This window comes from Pristiophorus japonicus, chromosome 14 (genome assembly GCF_044704955.1).
Source record: "Pristiophorus japonicus isolate sPriJap1 chromosome 14, sPriJap1.hap1, whole genome shotgun sequence".
NCBI lineage: Eukaryota > Metazoa > Chordata > Chondrichthyes > Pristiophoridae > Pristiophorus > Pristiophorus japonicus.
This window is the reverse complement of record NC_091990.1, coordinates 12641803-12661358: the sequence shown is the minus strand read 5'-3', so window position 1 is coordinate 12661358 and position 19556 is coordinate 12641803. Positions and strand designations below refer to the sequence as shown.

The window sequence follows — 19556 nt, the reverse complement described above, 5'->3', positions numbered from 1 at the left end:
GAGCGGCCAGGTTCCGCCGAGCAGTCGAGCTGACAGGTTGATTTGCTCGAGGCATTGTACTGCTCCCAGTTATATTTAGATTGGTTTTGCATGTGTGTCTGCTCCACATTGTGTTTGTTGTTGCTGGCAACCAACCAGTTTCTCGTGAAATTGCATCCACTGTACACTTCAAAGCACGCAACAGAAATGCACAGAATTTAAATAGTTTCATGTAGTTGTCACTTTTCCGCTGGCTGTGGTTTGGTATTTTCTGCGTTTGAATTTATTTTGCAAATATGGCATAGCAGCCTAGAAATTTGGCAGCGCACTAAATCATTTATCGGGCACTAAATGGCCTCCCGAGCCTCCAATACGAGAACAACAACTTGCATTTATATAGCGCCTTTAACATAGTCAAACATCCCAGGGCGCTTCACGCTTCAAGCAAAATCTGACAGCAAGCCACATAAGGAGATTTTAGGGCAGGCGACCAAAAGCTTGGTCAAAGAGGTAGGTTTTAAGGAGTGTCTGATCGGAGGAAAGAGAGGTAGGGAGGCAGAGACGTTGAGGGAGGGAATTCCAGAGCTTGGGGTCTCGGCAATAGAAGGCACGGCTCATTATGTGTCGGAGTGTACCGTTGATGTAGGAGGATAAAATCGGAGTCCAAGGCCCACGGCTTAAACAAGCACCTTTGCATTTTGAAATAAAGGGCCTAACGCCTCTTTGAAGTCCCCCCTGTGATACTGGCTTGCTCTGAATTCAGCTGGCCGGCAGCCAACAAGCGAATTGCATTGAACATGCTCACCTTAATGTGGAGCTGGGAGGAGCTTGACCCTTGACCCCCACCTACAAACCCCATGGGCCACACCAGCCACCGCTGCCCCCACCCCACCCCCGATCACTGCCGCTACCGCGCCCTCCCCCCAAATTCACCCCCCCCCCCGCCGATCTCTGCGTTTGCCCTCCCCGACTGATTCCAGTCTCTTCCCGGCACCCATCCCCTCTCAGCCACCGCTACCCTCCAGACCCAATTGCCCCCACTTTAACTACATACCTGAAAACTGTTGCTGATGCCGCAGTGGCCCGATCTGTGATTGCTATTCACCAGCGAGTTTCCTTGGGGACGCCCATTCGGTATCCGCAGCTATCCAGCTCGACAACGCTGAGGCCCGAGGCCTGGTATGGGGCCTATCTGTTTAAGCACAGGGACTGATCCCAGAACTGTGTGTGTAATGTGTGCACCGGTGAGTATGCTCACAGGTTTGTAGAGCTGTTACATTGTGCACAGCACTGCCCTCCAATCATCAAGATCCACGGCGCGGCCCTGGACAACGTGGACCATTTCCCATATCTCGGGAGCTTCTTATCAACAAAGGCAGACATTGATGCGGAGATTCAACATCGCCTCCAGTGCGCCAGTGCAGCCTTCGGCCGTCTGAGGAAAAGAATGTTCGAAGACCAGGCCCTCAAATCTACCACCAAGCTCATGGTCTACAGGGCTGTAGTAATACCCGCCCTCCTGTATGGATCTGAGGCATGGACGATGTATAGAAGGCACCTCAAGTCGCTGGAGATATATCCCCAACGATGTCTCTGCAAGATCCTGCAAATCCCCTGGAAGGACAAGCGCACCAACATCAGTGTCCTCGTCCAGGCTAACATCCCCAGTATTGAAGCACTGACCACACTCGATTTCGCTGGGCAGGCCACATAGTTTACATGCCAGATACGAGACTCTCTAAGCAAATGCTTTATGCGGAGCTCCTTCATGGTAAACGAACCAAAGGTGGGCAGCGGAAACGTTACAAGGACACCCTCAAAGCCCCCCTGGTAAAGTGCGACATCACCACTGACACCTGGGAGACCCTGGCCGAAGACCGCCCGAGGTGGAGAAAGTGCATCCGGGAGGGCGTTGAGCTCTTCGAGTCTCAACGCAGAGCGTGAAGAGGTCAGGCGCAGATAGCGGAAGGAGCGCGCGGCAAACCAGCCCCACCCACCCCTTCCCTCGACGAATGTCTGTCCCACATGTAACAGGGTCTGTGGCTCTCGTATTGGGCTGTACAGCCACCAGAGAACTCACTTCAGGAGTGGAAGCAAGTCTTCCTCGATTCCGAGGGATTGTCTATGATGATGATGAGTGGCTTAGCCAGTCACGTGATGTTCACAAGACCCAGTAAAACCCCAGTCAGTTGTGTCTAGGTCATCCACGTGAGCCTAGTGGATGAACTGGTAATGTGTAGTGTGATTGTTGAACCTTTGCTAATAAACCAATTAGTTCTTAATAGCATGTGTTGCTATGAATTCTTAAGCAAAGAACCCATGAAGCAAATACATTGCAGGCTGCACCCTAATTTCTAGACCAGTGCATTTTAACAGCAATGTGCTGCTTCCCCAGGCTGCCCAGCCAATTTCTGCAATTTGGGACATGTGTACAATCTGGACTGAACAGAAATGGTCCCGGTAGTAAAAGGGAATATAATGGATATATATAGAAAATAATTAATATGGAATTAATAAATATAAGGACATTTTGATTGAATGACTATGAATGTATTTGATTTTAAATATTTGTATTTCTTATCATTTCACTCATTGTTAAAGGGCATTGTCCTGCTAGGAACAGCTGTGTGCTTTGTGTATACACTGGGGAGGATAGAATTAGTAACCTAATACTATTACACTAACCATCATATCTAGCACTACAAATGATTATTTGTTTTTAAATTATGTAGTGTGAATAAAAAAGATCAGAAAACTACATTGCAAAAGTTTGTGCTGTACATTAATGTCTGCTGCAACTCAGTTTTCCCAGACACTGCAAATAGTGGCGTCTGACATCAACTATGTTTGTCATCTTTTATCTCTTCTGTCCTGAAGCCATTGATTCTTTTGCTGCGGTCTGGTTCTGTTGAGGGGGGTGGGGTGGGGGGGCTTTCTAGACTTTCGTAGTCTAGATTATTTCAATTTTCATATCTTAGATCACTCTTGGATCACTCACAGTGCCAGCCAGTACCAGGGTGGGTGGCACTCTCGCCTCGGAGTCAGAAGGTCGTGGGTTCAAGTCCCACTCCAGGGACTTGAGCACACAAATCTAGGCTGACACTCCCAGTGCAGTGCTGAGGGAGTGCTGCATTGTCGGAGGTACCGTCTTGCAGATGAGATGTTAAACCGAGGCCCCGTCTGCTCTCTCAGATGAACGTAAAAGATCCCACGTAAAAGATTTGAAAGAAGAGCAGGGGAGATATCCCCAGTGTTCTGGTCAATATTTATCCCTCAATCAACATCACTAAAAACAGATTATCTGGTCACTATCACGTTGCTGTTTGTGGAAGCTTGCTATGTGCAAATTGACTGCCGTGTTTTCTATATTACAACAGTGACTATGGCCCTGAAATTCCGGTTGACCTATTCCCACGGGCAAACGACCTAAAAATAGAAAAAAGATGCGCGCTTACCTGTTGCTGCTGCGCTCGTCCGAACTTCCGAGCCTGAGGCCTCTGGTGACTGCGTGCACAGCGCGTGCACGTGGGGACGTGCGCAGGCCGCGAGCTGGAGACAGCAGCCAATCAGGTACAGTATCGTTTCCCATTCATAGTAATAGGAGTTCTGTAAGTCCGAAACTCCTATTACTATGAATGAGAAACAGCCAAAACACAATAAAAAATAGAAAATAAAGTACACATTTAACATTCATTTAAATTAAAGTTGTTCTAAAAAAAATTAGTTTGCCGACATTTTTCAAAGTTTTTTTAATTAAGTCTTAAAATAAACTTACCATAGTGGGGAGGGTTTTTAACAATAAAATGTGTTTTTATAACTTTATTTTAAAATGTTTCTGTGTATTTTTAAACACTTGCACCTGTAATAGTAGGCTATACGCTTGCTTTTTCAGGCGCAAGATTTTAAAGGACATGCTGTTGGTGAGGAGTTAAACTAATATGGCAGGGGGATGGGAACCAATACAGGGAGACAGAGGGAAACAAAAAGGAGACAAAAACAAAAGACAGAAAAGAGATGAGTAAAAGTGGAGGGCAGAGAAACCAAAGGCAAGAAACAAAAAGGGAAAAGGACCACTGAATATAAAAGGGCTGCAGGAGGGGTAAAAACTAAAAATCATGGTTTAAAAACTAGGATGAAAACACTTTATCTAAATGCACGCAGCATTCGAAATAAAGTAAATGAGTTGACGGCACAAATCATTACAAATGAATCGTGGCCATTACAGAAACATGGTTGCAAGGTGGCCAAGACTAGGAATTAAACATACAGGGGTATCTGACGATTCAGAAAGATAGGCAAGAAGGGAAAGGAGGTGGGGTAGCTCTGTTAATAAAGGATGATATCAGGGCAGTTGTGAGGGATGATATTGGCTACAATGAACAAAATGTTGAATCATTGTGGGTGGAGATTAGAGATAGTAAGGGGAAAAAGTCACTGGTCGGCGTAGTTTATAGGCCCCCAAATAATAACTTCATGGTGGGGCGGACAATAATCAAGGGAATAATAGAGGCATGTGAAAAAGGAACGGCAGTAGTTATGGGGGATTTTAACCTACATATCGATTGGTCAAATCAAATCGCAGGGGGTAGCCTGGAGGAGGAATTCATAGAATGCATACGGGATTGTTTCTTAGAACAGTATGTAACAGAGCCTACAAGGGAGCAAGCCATTTTGGATCTGGTCCTGTGTAACGAGACAGGAAAAATAAACGATCTCCTCGTAAAAGATCCTCTCGGAATGAGTGATCACAATATGGTTGAATTTGTAATACAGATTGAGGATGAGGAAGTTGTGTCAGAAACAAGCATACTATGCTTAAACAAAGGGAACTACAGTGGGATGAGGGCAGAGTTGGCTAAAGTAGACTGGAAACAAGGACTAAACGGTGGCACAATTGAGGAACAGTGGAGGACTTTTAAGGAGCTCTTTCATAATGCGCAACAAAAATATATTCCAGTGAAAAAGAAGGGCAGCAAGAGAAGAGATAACCAGCCGTGGATAACCAAGGAAATAAAGGAAAGTATCAAATCAAAGACCAATGCGTATAAGGTGGCCAAGGTTAGTGGGAAACTAGAGGATTGGGAAAATTTTAAGCAACAGCAAAGAATGACTAAAAAAGCAATAAAGAAAGGGAAGATAGATTACGAAGGTAAACTTGCGCAAAACATAAAAACAGATAGTAAAAGCTTTTACAGATATATAAAACGGAAAAGAGTGACTAAAGTAAATGTTGGTCCCTTAGAAGATGAAAAAGGGGATTTAATAATGGGAAATGTGGAAATGGCTGAGACCTTAAACAATTATTTTGCTTCCGTCTTCACAGTGGAAGACACAAAAACCATGCCAAAAATTGCTGGTCATAAGAATGTGGGAAGGGAGGACCTTGAGATGATCACTATCACTAGTGAGGTAGTGCTGGACAGACTAATGGGACTGAAGGTAGACAAGTCCCCTGGTCCTGATGAAATGCATCCCAGGGTATTAAAAGAGATGGCGGAAGGTATAGCAGATGCATTTGTTATAATCTACCAAAATTCTCTGGACTCTGGGGAGGTACCAGCAGATTGGAGAGCAGCTAATGTAACGCCTCTGTTTAAAAAAGGGGGCAGGCAAAAGGCAGGTAACTATAGGCCGGTTAGTTTAACATCTGTAGTGGGGAAAATGCTTGAAACTATCATTAAGGAAGAAATAGCGGGACATCTGGATAGGAATAGTGCAATCAAGCAGACACAGCATGGATTCATGAAAGGGAAATCATGTTTAACTAACTTACTGGAATTCTTTGAGGATATAACGAACATGGTGGATAGAGGTGTACCGATGGATGTGGTGTATTTAGATTTCCAAAAGGTATTCGATAAGGTGCCACACAAAAGGTTACTGCAGAAGATAAAGGTACGCGGAGTCAGAGGAAATGTATTAGCATGGATAGAGAATTGGCTGGCGAACAGAAAGCAGAGAGTTGGGATAAATGGGTCCTTTTCCGGTTGGAAATCAGTGGTTAGTGGTGTGCCACAGGGATCAGTACTGGGACCACAACTGTTTACAATATACATAGATGACCTAGAAGAGGGGACAGAGTGTAGTGCAACAAAATTTGCAGATGACACTAAGATTAGTGGGAAAGCGGGTTGTGTAGAGGACTCAGAGAGGCTGCAAGGAGATTTGGATAGGTTAAGCGAATGGGCTAAGGTTTGGTAGATGGAATACAATGTCGGAAAGTGTGAGGTCATCCACCTTGGGAAAAAAAACAGTAAAAGGGAATATTATTTGAATGGGGAGAAATTACAACATGCTGTGGTGCAGAGGGACCTGGGGGTCCTTGTGCATGAATCCCAAAAGGTTAGTTTGCAGGTGCAGCAGGTAATCAGGAAGGCAAATGGAATGTTGGCCTTCATTGCGAGAGGGATGGAGTACAAAAGCAGCGAGGTGTTGCTGCAACTGTATAAGGTATTGGTAAGGCCGCACCTGGAGTACTGCGTGCAGTTTTGGTCACCTTACTTAAGGAAGGATATACTAGCTTTGGAAGGGGTACAGAGACGATTCACTAGGCTGATTCGAGAAATGAGGGGGTTACCTTATGATGATAGATTGAGTAGTCTGGGTCTTTACTCGTTGGAGTTCAGAAGGATGAGGGGTGATCTTATAGAAACATTTGAAATCATGAAAGGGTTAGAGAAGATAGAGGCAGAGAGGTTGTTTCCATTGGTGGGGGAGACTAGAACTAGGGGGCACAGCCTCAAAATACGGAGGAGCCAATTTAAAACCGAGTTGAGAAGGAATTTCTTCTCCCAGAGGGTTGTGAATCTGTGGAATTCTCTGCCCAAGGAAGCAGTTGAGGCTGGCTCATTGAATGTTTTCAAGTCAAAGATAGATAGATTTTTAACCAATAAGGGAATTAAGGGTTACGGAGAGAGGGCGGGTAAGTGGAGCTGAGTCCACGACCAGATCAGCCATGATCTTGTTGAATGGCGGAGCAGGCTCGAGGGGCTAGATGGCCTACTCCTGTTCCTAATTCTTATGTTCTTATGTTCTTATTTGCAGGGCAAGATATTCGTAAATATCGGAAATCTTGCCCTGCAAGTGCCCTCGCTCCTGATCTGCGTGAGATCTGTCAAGCCAGAAACTTGACAGATCGGAAAAGCCGGTTTTCAGCGCATGCGCATTGCGTGCCGAAAACCGGCCTTTCCGATGTCTTCCTGGATCTGTAGAAACCTCTTACGGACCCGAGACATCGGAATTTCAGGGCCTATATTTCAAAAGTTGGCTGTAAAGCACTTTGGGACGTCTGCTGAATAAATGTAAGTCTTTCTTTACTTTTTCTTGTTTCTCAGGGGTCCGATTTACTCGCTAGACGACCAGTTTCGACCCTTGCCTTGGTAAACATTCAGTAACTCACCTGATGCTGATGCTTTTAGGTAATTATAAGATCCCACTTCCTGTCTTCAAAATGGGCAGATCCCCATACAGCAGGCCCCACCTTTAAGATAAAGTTATGAAACAACAGATGATTAATAGTTCTGTATTGACAGTAGGAAGTTCTTTGACTCCTTGAGTAGACAAAATAATAAAAAGAACAAATCTAATCTTGGGTAACTAATTTAAGCACACAGTGTATTTCTTTATGTTTCAGGAAAGAAACCTGTGACATCTGAGGTTTCTAAACTGCGTCTTCTCATGAGATTCACTGATTAGCTACTGTTCTCATAGGATCATTCAATTGTCTTCTTTGACCAGAATCTCGTGTATATCCTGGGAAAGGGTTGTTGGGACATCCTGTGTTTTCAAGATCAGATTTCTCAAATTCAAAAGGAAACTGCCAGTCAAATACAGACTACATATATATTTCATAACTGTGCGCTAGACTCTGTCCCAAGTCTATTTCCAGGGAGACCATAATAACACACGTCACAACATTGTACCACGGCAGGCTTTATCTATCTCCCTTTACGCAATGACTGAGTTTTAAAGTGACAGTTTCCGAAACAACATTAGTCAACAATGCATGATTTGTGTCGCAGGGGATAGGAGAGCCGAGCTTAATCCGCACAAGCTTCAGGCAAGAGTCACTGGATAGATATCAAAAGCAGCCAGCTCTGTCTCCCTGACAGAGACTAGCCAGCATAGCACAGACCTGGAATCCAATCGATAATCTCCCCGGCCTGTGTCATTCGGCTACTGAGGGGGATATACATGGCACAGACTTAGAATGGGTCATTTTTTGAAATGTTGTGAGTGAAATTCTGTGCTGGGAGCGCAATTTTGGAAAACGGCCCTAGTATTTTCGAAACCAGGAAATGGCAGAACGCTCCAGTGCACAGATCATAACCGTGGCTGGCATCAGCACTGAACTATTTAACTACTTCAATTTGTGAGGAACTTTGTGTCTCAAACAAAATGCTGGTGGATTGTGTCCCTTGCCTATCTGTAGCAGCAGTATCATAAGAACATAAGTCTTCCTCAATTTCGAGGGACTGCCTATGATGATGATAAGAAATAGGAGCAGGAGTCGGCCATTCGGCCCTTCGAGCCTGCTCCTCCATTCAATGAGATCATGGCTGATCATATCCCCATAATCCCTTGATTCCCTTAATATCCAAAAATCTATCGATCTATCTTGAATATGCTCAGCGACTGAGCCTCCACTAGATGGCAGCAAAACAGACACTTCTTGAGGTTCTCCTTCAGGCCGAACCCTGTCTCCAGAACATCATCGGCAGTCCCTCGAAATCGAGGCAGACTTGCTTCCACTCTAAAAGTGAATTCTTAGGTGACTGAACAGTCCAATACGGGACCTTTACTGTTCTGGGTGGAGGATAATTAAACCACTTGGCTTTCAAGAACTCTTGGTCTATCACAATGTTTTAGCATCACAAATAATTGGTTTATGACACGAATAATGCCATCCTGTTGAGTTCAAAGGTCTGACAGGAAATGGGAATACCCCTTTAAAGCACAACTGTAGATTATCCTGTTGATCCTTTCTCATTGTTTTATTTCTTCACAAGTGCGTTCATCTAACAATTAGCATTTCTGGCATTTACATTTGGTTCTCTTCTCCCCTCACCCTCCCTTTCCCCCTTACCCCAGTGTTTTGTTGAGAAGCTCGTAACTCATCTCAATGAAAGAAAGAACTTGCATTTCTATAGCGCCTTTCATGACCACCAGACATCCCAAAGCGCTTTACAGATAATGAAGTACTTTTTTTTTGAAGTGTTAGCCAGTGTTGTAATGTAGGAAACGCGGCAGCTAATTTGCGCACAGCAAGCTCCCACAAACAGCAATGTGATAATGCCCAGATAATCTGTTTTTGTGATGTTGCTTGAGGGATAAATATTGTCCCAGGACACCGGGGATAACTCCCCTGCTCTTCTTCGAAATAGTACCATAGGATCTTTCACGTCCACCTGAGCGGGCAGACGGGGCCTCGGTTTAATGTCTCATCCGAAAGACGGCACCACTGATAGTGCAACACTCCCTCAGTACTGCACTGGTCAACATCCCCGGTATTGAAGCACTGACCACACTCGATCAGCTTCGCTGGGCAGGCCACATGGTTCGCATGCCAGATACGAGACTCCCTAAGCAAATGCTTTATGCGGAGCTCCTTCATGGTAAACGAGCCAAAGGAGGACAGCGGAAACGTTACAAGGACACCCTCAAAGCCTTCCTGGTAAAGTGCGACATCACCACTGACACCTGGGTGACCCTGGCCGAAGACCGCCGAGGTGGAGAAAGTGCATCCGGGAGGGCGTTGAGCTCTTCGAGTCTCAACGCAAAGAGCGTGAAGAGGTCAAGTGCAGGCAGCGGAAGGAGCGCGCGGCAAACCAGCCCCACCCACCCCTTCCCTCGACGAATGTCTGTCCCACCTGTAACAGGATCTGTGGCTCTCATATCGGACTGTTCAGCCACCAGAGAACTCACTTTGGGAGTGGAAGCAAGTCTTCCTCGATTCTGTGGGACTGCCTTTGATGATGATGACTGCACTGGGAGTGTCAGCCTACATTCTTGTACTCAAGACCCTGGAGTGGGACTTGGACGCACAATCTTCTGACTCAGAGGCAAGAGTGCTACCCACTGAGCCAAGGCCAACATCAATGCCTTCATCAAGAAAATCTTTTGTCCATTAAACTGCTCCTCTTGGAAAGACAGTGGACCCTCTCGCACAAGAGTTCCTGGATGTTAAATTGGATGATGTCAGGGTTGGCCGGCAGTGCCCGTGAACAACATGGTTAAACTCCGTGACATATTCAGCAATCTCCATGAGTGTTGATGGCTCTTGGATGGCCACCTTTTCTCAAATCCAAAATGGTGCAGATTCAAGTTGGGTGGGTGGTGGGGGCGGGGGGGGTGGGTGGATGGGGGGGTGGGCGGGGTGGGGGGGGTGGGTGTCCAGGAATGGAATTGGACTGCGGTTCGGGTTCTTGCGCTTATCACATAATACTCCTGTGAAACGCCTCAGGATGTTTCACTAGGTTAAAAGCGCTATATAAATACAAGTTGTTGTTGTGTTTCCTTCACTGGTGACAGAAATGAATGGACAGCCTGCACATTATCTGAATTAGAGGCCAAGTGAGGGACCTAGCTCTGGCAAAGACGGAGGGCTGAATGGTATTTTTCTGTACTGCAATATCTACAGTTTGATTCTTTTTTAAAACAGACTTGTTAAAAAAAAAATTTTTTCCGACTTCCTGGCTTATTATGAAGCAGCGGCCTCACCGCTGAGTCAGAAGGTTGTGAGTTCAAATCCCACTCCAGGGACTTCAGCACAAAAATCTAGGCTGACACTCCCAGTGCAGTGCTGAGGGAGGGCTGCACTGTCGGAGGTGCCATCTTTCGGATGAGACATTAAACCCAGGCCCCGTCTGCTCTCTCAGGTGGACGTAAAAGATCCCACGGCACTATTTCGAAGAAGAGCAGGGGAGTTATCCCTGGTGTCCTAGTCAATATTTATCCTTTGTTGAACATAACAAAAACAGATTATCTGGTCATTATCACATTGCTGTTTGTGGGAGCTTGCTGCCGCGTTTCCCAGATTAAATTAGTGACTGCACTCCAAAAGTACTTCATTGGCTGTAAAGTGCTTTGAGATGTCCGGTGGTCATAAATGCAAGTCTTTCTTTTTCTTTCTTATTTTGGACAGTTCACTTAAAATCACCGATGCCTGGTTAAAAACTGGTAGATGGCACCTTTCTTTAGATTCTGGCTTGATGGGTCTTCGGAGAACTTGTTTGTCCACCTGACAATACCCACCTGACAATACCCATCTGACAATACCCACCTGACAATACCCACCTGACAATACCCACCTGACAATTCCCACCTGACAATACCCACCTGACAATACCCACCTGACAATACCCACCTGACAATACCCACCTGACAATACCCACCTGACAATACCCATCTGACAATACCCACCTGACAATACCCACCTGACAATACCCACCTGGCAATACCCACCTGACAATACCCACCTGACAATACCCACCTGACAATACCCACCTGACAATACCCACCTGACAATGTCCACCTGACAATACCTACCTGACAATACCCACCTGACAATACCCACCTGGCAATACCCACCTGACAATACCCACCTGGCAATACCCACCTGACAATACCCACCTGACAATACCCACCTGACAATACCTACCTGACAATACTCATCTGACAATACCCACCTGACAATTCCCACCTGACAATACCTACCTGGCAATACCCACCTGACAATACCCACCTGACAATACCCACCTGACAATACCTACCTGACAATACTCATCTGACAATACCCACCTGACAATTCCCACCTGACAATACCCACCTGACAATTCCCACCTGACAATACCCACCTGACAATACCCACCTGACAATACCCACCTGACAATGTCCACCTGACAATACCTACCTGACAATACTCATCTGACAATACCCACCTGACAATTCCCACCTGACAATACCCACCTGACAATACCCACCTGACAATACCCACCTGACAATACCTACCTGGCAATACCCACCTGACAATACCCACCTGACAATACCTATCTGACAATACTCATCTGACAATACCCACCTGACAATTCCCACCTGACAATACCTACCTGGCAATACCCACCTGACAATACCCACCTGACAATACCCACCTGACAATACCCACCTGACAATACCCACCTGGCAATGCCCACCTGACAATACCCACCTGACAATACCCACCTGACAATACCCACCTGGCAATACCCACCTGACAATACCCACCTGACAATACCCACCTGACAATGCCCACCTGACAATACCTACCTGGCAATACCCACCTGACAATACCCACCTGACAATACCCACCTGACAATACCTACCTGACAATACTCATCTGACAATACCCACCTGACAATTCCCACCTGACAATACCTACCTGGCAATACCCACCTGACAATACCCACCTGACAATACCCACCTGACAATACCCACCTGACAATACCCACCTGACAATACCCACCTGGCAATACCCACCTGACAATACCCACCTGACAATACTCATCTGACAATACCCACCTGACAATACCCACCTGACAATACCCACCTGACAATACCCACCTGACAATACCCACCTGACAATACCCACCTGACAATACCCACCTGACAATACTCATCTGACAATACCCACCTGACAATACCCACCTGACAATACCCACCTGACAATACCCACCTGGCAATACCCACCTGACAATACCCACCTGACAATACCCACCTGACAATACCCACCTGACAATACCCACCTGACAATGCCCATGAACCTCTCACCTCAATAAAAGGCTTCTTTAGATTTTCAATAAACCTTCCTTCCTACCCATGGCATGTTTTATTCCTGTTTTAATCTGTAATTATTTATGTTCTGACAAGATTGAAGGCCCTGTGCTTTTCCCATGGCACCAACTGTGATGCTAACGGCTTTAAACTTCATAATTAAAGCCTAGTCTGTTTTTTTGTGGAGCGTTACGGGCCTGCCTATTCTACTCTCATCTCATTTTCAGCCTATTTCCAAAAACTTTCTAGTCGAAACACTTTCTCTACCCTTGTACCTCTTCCCCACATCTGTACTTAGTCGTTTACTGCACAAATATTATCTGCTGACAGTTTAATGAGTGCTCCATTTTGTGTTCAGCGCTGTGAATGGATTGGTGATTTACACATCACAAGGAAAGGTATAGGCTGTTGTGACAGTTCAGGCCTGTGCGAGTGCTGCAATTACAGACATCACAACAGGTACACTGCTTGTGGTTTTTTGGGTCGGGGTCGGGGGGGGGGCGGGGGGGGGATGAATTGCTGGACTTAAAAGACTGGGTGGATACGGTTGCGGAATGGTTAGATTTAAACGGCGATGGTTGTAGAAAGACAAACCAGCTGTACTGATAATTGTCACAGAGCATTGGTCAGTAGCCAATGGGAATCAAGGACTGGTGCTCACACACTGTGGTGAGGCTGTTCAAGGTAACTGTAATCTATGCCCCTGTCAGCCTGCTCATATGTTTGCAGAGCTGTGCGCAGTGGCAGTATCGTAGCCGAAGAGGTTTAACCGAGGCGCAATTATTGCTCATTGAAAACTTTTCCCAATACCCCGCTATGACGACTTGAAATATAGTCAGCAATGACAATTTTTGATAGTCTCCGCAGACAACAAAATAATTGTAGAGGTGTTAACCGGAGGAGGCGGGGGTCCCTGATGGAGTGCACTCTACGCGGGAGTCCTCCCTTTGTTTATTGGGGACTTGGCCTGTAGGGTGTTGCACGGAGCAGTCCCGTGCAATCGGTTTTTAAGTTGGTTCACAGACTCCCAGGCCGCCGGCAATTTCTGTGGTCTGGAGGAGTCCGTGTTCCATGTGTATGTTGAATGTGTGAGGTTGCAGCCCCTCTTCCAATATTTGAAGGGGCTGCTCCTCAAATTCTGGTTGCAATTCAGTCCCACACTCCTGATCTTTGGGCACCCTGTGCGGAGGGGAGCGGGTAGGTCCGAGGGCCTCCTCGTAGGACTGCTTCTGGGCACGGCCAAGGGGGCCATCAGCCAGTCCAGGCAGCGGGCGGTCGAGGGGGTCGTTCAGCCCGACTGCCTGCCTCTCTTCCGCGGTTACATCTGAGCCAGGGTGTCCCTGGAGATGGAGCACGCGTTGTCCACCGGTATGCTCGCGGCCTTCTGCGAGAGGTGGGCACCGGAGGGACTGGAGTGCATCATCACCCCCGACAACCAAATTTTTATTTGAACCGGGTAATGTCTAAAGTTTATTTTGTTTAAGTTTGTCGGTTTTAGTGCCCCTTTAATCAGGAGGCAATTGATTTACAGGTGCAACTTAAAATAGTTGCAGAGCTGTTAAATTGTGAGAGGCTTAGCTAGTCACGTGGTGTTTGCAAGACTCAATAAAACCCCAGCCAGTTGGGTTCAGGGGATCCACAGTGAGGCAGGTGGTTGTGAGCCTGGTGGATGAACTGGTAATGTGTAGTGTGATTGTTAAACCTTTGCTAATAAACCAACTAGTTCTTAATAGCAATGTGTTGCTATGAATTCTTAAGCAAAGATGGAGCAAACATATTGCAGTAATTGTCTTTGTAAAGTGTTTGGTGTTTGCTGTGGAACCGCGGGAGAACATCGAAACTTTAAATTCACGTATCTTGCTGCTTTGATTTAGTATTTCCCCACCAATGAAGCAACATTTAAAAAGAGCAAAGCAGCAAATAAAGAATATAAGTACAAGTTATATTTGGGATAACTGCACATCTTGAACTGTAGGAGATTCAAGGGTTATGGGGAACAGGCCAAAATCAGATCAGCCATGATCGTATTAAATGTCGGAGCAGGCTCGAGGGGCCATATGGCCGACTCCTGCTCCTACTTCTTATGTCCTTATGTTCTTGTCACCTGTATGGTGCAGGTATGTGCTATCTGGTATTGAGGGACAGTTTACCTGATTTGTTTTTTAATGTTTTAATAATTGTCCTATGAGGAGAGATTGAGTAGACTAGGCCTATATTCTCTAGAGTTTAGAAGAATGAGAGGTGATCTCATTGAAACATACAAAATTCTGACAGGGCTTGACAGGGTAGATGCAGGGAGGATATTTCCTCTGGCTGAGGAGTCTAGAACCAGGGGTCACAGTCTCAGATTAAGGGGTCAGCCATTTAGGACTGAGATGAGGAGGAACTTCTTCACTCAGAGGGTGGTGAATCTTTGGAATTCTCTACCCCAGAGGGCTGTGGAGGCTCAGTCTTTGAATATATTCAAGACAGAGATCGATAGATTTTTGGATATTAAGGGAATCGAGGGATATGGGGATAGTGCAGGAAAGTGGAGTTGAGGTCGAAGATCAGCCATAATCTCATTGAATGGCGGAGCAGGCTCGAGGGGCCAAATGGCCTACTCCTGCTCCTAATTCTTATGTTATTATTAATCACATTATTTCTTTATAAAAAGTATGAAGCAACCTGCTCTTTGTATTGACATATTGTGAAACCAACAACAAAGATGTTCAGATGAGGCAAGATTAAGAAGAGAAACATAACACCCAAGACAGCCAAACTCTTGTTACCTAATACACCTCTTAGCAAAAATATTTACAGACAACACCTACTGCTTGCATGGAAAAATACTGAACACTGACTCTAATATTGTCAGTGAACACTTCTGAGGGTTTGAACCAGAGAACGTTTGCAATAACTAGAAATTCTACCAACTTTATCCTTTCCTAACATTGGATAAAAAAAGAAAGACTTGCATTTATATAGCACCTTTCATGAGCTTAGGCTGTCCCAAAGTGCTGTATAGACAATGAAATACCTTTGAAGTGCAGTCACTGTTGTCATGAAGGAAATGTGGCAGCCTATTGCACACAGCAAGCAGCAATGTGATAATGATGAGATCATTTTTTTTAGTGATGTTGATTGAGGGATAAATATTGGCCAGGCCACCGGGGATACTTCCCCTGCTCTTCTTCAAAATAGTGCCATGGGATTTATTTACGTGCACCTGAGAGGGCAGACAGGGCCTCGATTTAACATCTCATCCAAAAAACGGCACCTCCGACAGTGCAGCACTCCCTCAGCACTCCCTCTTCCCTTACACTGAAGGTTGTGGGTTCAAATTGCACTCCAAGGACTTAAGCACAAAAAAAAATCTAGGCTGACGTTGTAGTGCAGAGGGATGAGACGTTAAACCGAGGCCCCGTCTGCTCTCTCAGGTGGACGTAAAAGATCCCATGGCACTATTTCGAAGAAGAGCAGGGGAGTTATCCCCGGTGTCCTGGTCAATATTTATCCCTCAATCAACATCACAAAAGCAGATTATCTGGTCATTATCACATTGCTGTTTGTGGGAGCTTGCTGTGTGTAAATTGGCTTCTGTTTTCCCACATTACAACAGTGACTACACTCCAAAAGTACTTCATTGGCTGTAAAGCGCTTTGAGATTTCCGGTGGTTGTGAAAGGCGCTATATAAATGTATGTCTTTCTTTTCTTTGGGGCTCTGTTGAAATTTGACACAATCAAATGTGTGTGTAAAAGGAGTATCAGTCTATTCCATTCCGACTGTGCAATTATTTTATAAATTCTCTTGATTTTAAATATCTTTTTAAAATGAGTGGGTAAGTTTTTTTTAAAAAGCAGTGTTAAGCTAAATGATCCTAACCTTGCTGGCAATCAAGCTCTAGCCTGGGTAGGAAGTCGGTGTCGCAGTTTTACGGGTGTAGGGGATGTTTGATTGCTTCTCATAGGATGCAATACTCCTGTTGATGTCAGAGGTTGAAAGGTTCAGTTAACCCCGCCTTCCGGTTTTCACTTTTTGAGCATGTGCAGAGAAGCAGTAGGAATCTGTAACTGGAGTCGAAAGGTTGTTTAAAAAGAACATTAAGCTTGGAGCAACTTAATGGGTGCGTCAAAGCTGAAGGTCGTTACCATAGACGCCAGGGATTGTTTGGTAGCTGTTTAATCAGAAACCTATGGCTTTTGTGCCCAGACAGGTTGTCCCACACTGTACCAGTATCTGCAATTGTTTTAAATAAACACAGCGTAGCTCGAAGGCTTAGAAAATATTGTTACACATTTACCTAGATTCTAGGCTTCCCTCAATAGCTGCAAGTTTGCCCAGTGAGCGACTGCGATTCAGGGACCAGGAAGGTCCTGAGTGATTCATTATTAAGAAATTCACATTCCTGTGTAACACAGAGCTGCCTATTAATAATGTAACGCATTGACCAGAATATTGCAATCGGCAGTCAAGCACTGCAGTAACTCGCCAAGGCTCCTTCAGCAGCACCTCCCAAACCCGTGACCTCTGCCGCCTAGAAGGACAAGGGCAGCAGGTGCACGGGAACACCACCACCTCCACGTTCCCCCTCCAAGTCACACACCATCCTGACTTGGAAATATATCGGCCATTCCTTCATCGTCGCTGGGTCACAATCCTGGAACTCTCTCCCTAACAGCACTGTGGGAGCACCTTCACCACATGGACTGCAGCGGTTCAAGAAGGTGGCTCACCACCACCTTCTCAAGGGGCAATTAGGGATGGGCAATAAATGCTGGCCTTACCAGAGACGCCCACATTGCATGAATGAATTTTAAAAAACATGTATTTAGAAACATAGAAACATAGATACAGACACTACCCTGGTTCTAGGTTGTGTGATGTCTATCTTCTTTGAGGTTCTATAACACCCAAAACAGATGAACTAGTTGTTAATAGTGTTGGACGGAAGCGGTATAAGACCCTTCGACGTGATAGGCTGCTATATAAATGCAATATCTGTAATATATTTAAAATTTTGCAAATAGTATGCACTTCCTGTAAGCATCATACTTCCTGTAACACTTTCCCAGCACACTTTGTAGATAGCGACACTCCTGTTATAAAAATACATGTTCTCTGAGCAACACCATGGTAAGAAGATCTGCTGGCTACTTATTATCATTTCATTTATAGCTTCAGGAATGGCTGGTATAATTATTAGCCAGTTAGGGCTGAATTAGAATCATTGAACATATTATTCTGGAAATATATGACATAGAATTATAGAATCATGGAATCATAGAAGCTTACAGCACGGAAGGAGGCCATTTCGGCTCATCGTGTCTGTGCCGGCCAACAAAGAGTTATCCAGCCTAATCCCACTTTCCAGCTCTAGGTCCGTAACCCTGCAGGTTACGGCACTTCAGGTGCACATCCAAGTACTTTTTAAATGTGGTGAGGGTTTCTGCCTCTATCACCCTTTCAGGCAGTGAGTTCCAGACCCCCACCGCCCTCTACGTAAAGAAATTTCCCCTCAAATCCCCTCTGAACCTTCTATCAATTACTTTAAATTTATAACATTCAGGCATCCAAAAAATTGGAAACATCTCAGAAGGTTACAGACTTGGTCAAACATGGCTTATTGAAATTCTATGATTGCAGCAACTCTATCATCAGGTTAGTCTTCAGTATATCGGACCAATTTGCAATAATCAATGGATTTGGTTGAATTATGCATGTCCATAAGCATTATGAAATGGTTCCATGGCGTCAGTTACATCTATACGTAATCCAAGCATCTTACTTTAATGGGATCAACACAGAAAATGCTGGAAACACTCAGCAGGTCAGACAGTGGAGAGAGAAACACAGTGAACATTTCAGGTCAATGACTTTTCATCAGGAACGAGAAGTTAGAGATTTAACAATTTATAAGCAAGTACAGAGCCAGTGGAAAAAGGGAGGGTTGGCAGGAGGAAAGAACAGTTCCTTTTAACAATTAGTCACTCCTCCCTATCTCTGTAATCTCATCCAGCCCCACAACCATCTGAGGTATCTGCGCTCCTTCAATTCTGAAGTCTTGACTGTTGCGTATGCTTAGTACCGTGAACTCAATCAGATGCGACCTGACTCTACTTTATTAGCTCTCAGAATGAGGATTAAACATGGAGGCTTTCTTTAGATACAAGAGCTACATGTGTGTGTCTGTGGCCCAATGACCTCCGATGGTCGCTCCCCCTGGTGGCAGGTAAACCCAGGCATGCATACATTACATCATTCCCCCCCAAGATCTTGGTATCAGTCCTATTTACAAATTGAGTCGGCCTGAGGCTTTCCGCTCCCTAGTTGATCGCTCAGTTCAATTCCAGATCTGGGTGAGCTCTCCGGGTCATTCATGACTTGAGGCTGAGTAGCCGATCTAATGGGAGTGGCAGTGTGCATGTCGGGGATTGAAGGTCCAGATTCATTGACAAACAGCAGGGTCTTCTGAATATGAATCGGTTGGTCATTGATGGTGTCTTCTTCAAGCTGTTCCGGTTTGTCTGTGTGCCGCAATTTCGTCTGATCAATGTGCCTCCTGCATGTTTGCCCATTAGTGAGCCTGACAATAAGCACCCCGTTACCCTCCTTGGCTGTAACAGTGCCAGTGACCCACTTGGGGCCTTGACCATAATTTAGCACATACTCAAGATCATTAATAGTGATGTCGCGTGACATGGCAGTGTGATCATGATACCACTGCTGATGTTGACATTTGTTTTCGACGTGATCGTTAAGATCAGGGTGGACAAGAGAGAGCCTGGT

The 19556-nt window shown here is 45.4% G+C and overlaps 1 non-coding gene across 1 annotated transcript; it reads left to right on the top strand.

Annotated features, from left to right (window-relative positions):
• Positions 1–13515: 13515 nt before the first annotated feature.
• LOC139280415 (U4 spliceosomal RNA) lies at positions 13516–13656 on the top strand. The gene has a single exon (XR_011596671.1). It is a non-coding gene; the product is annotated as a U4 spliceosomal RNA (small nuclear RNA).
• Positions 13657–19556: the final 5900 nt, after the last annotated feature.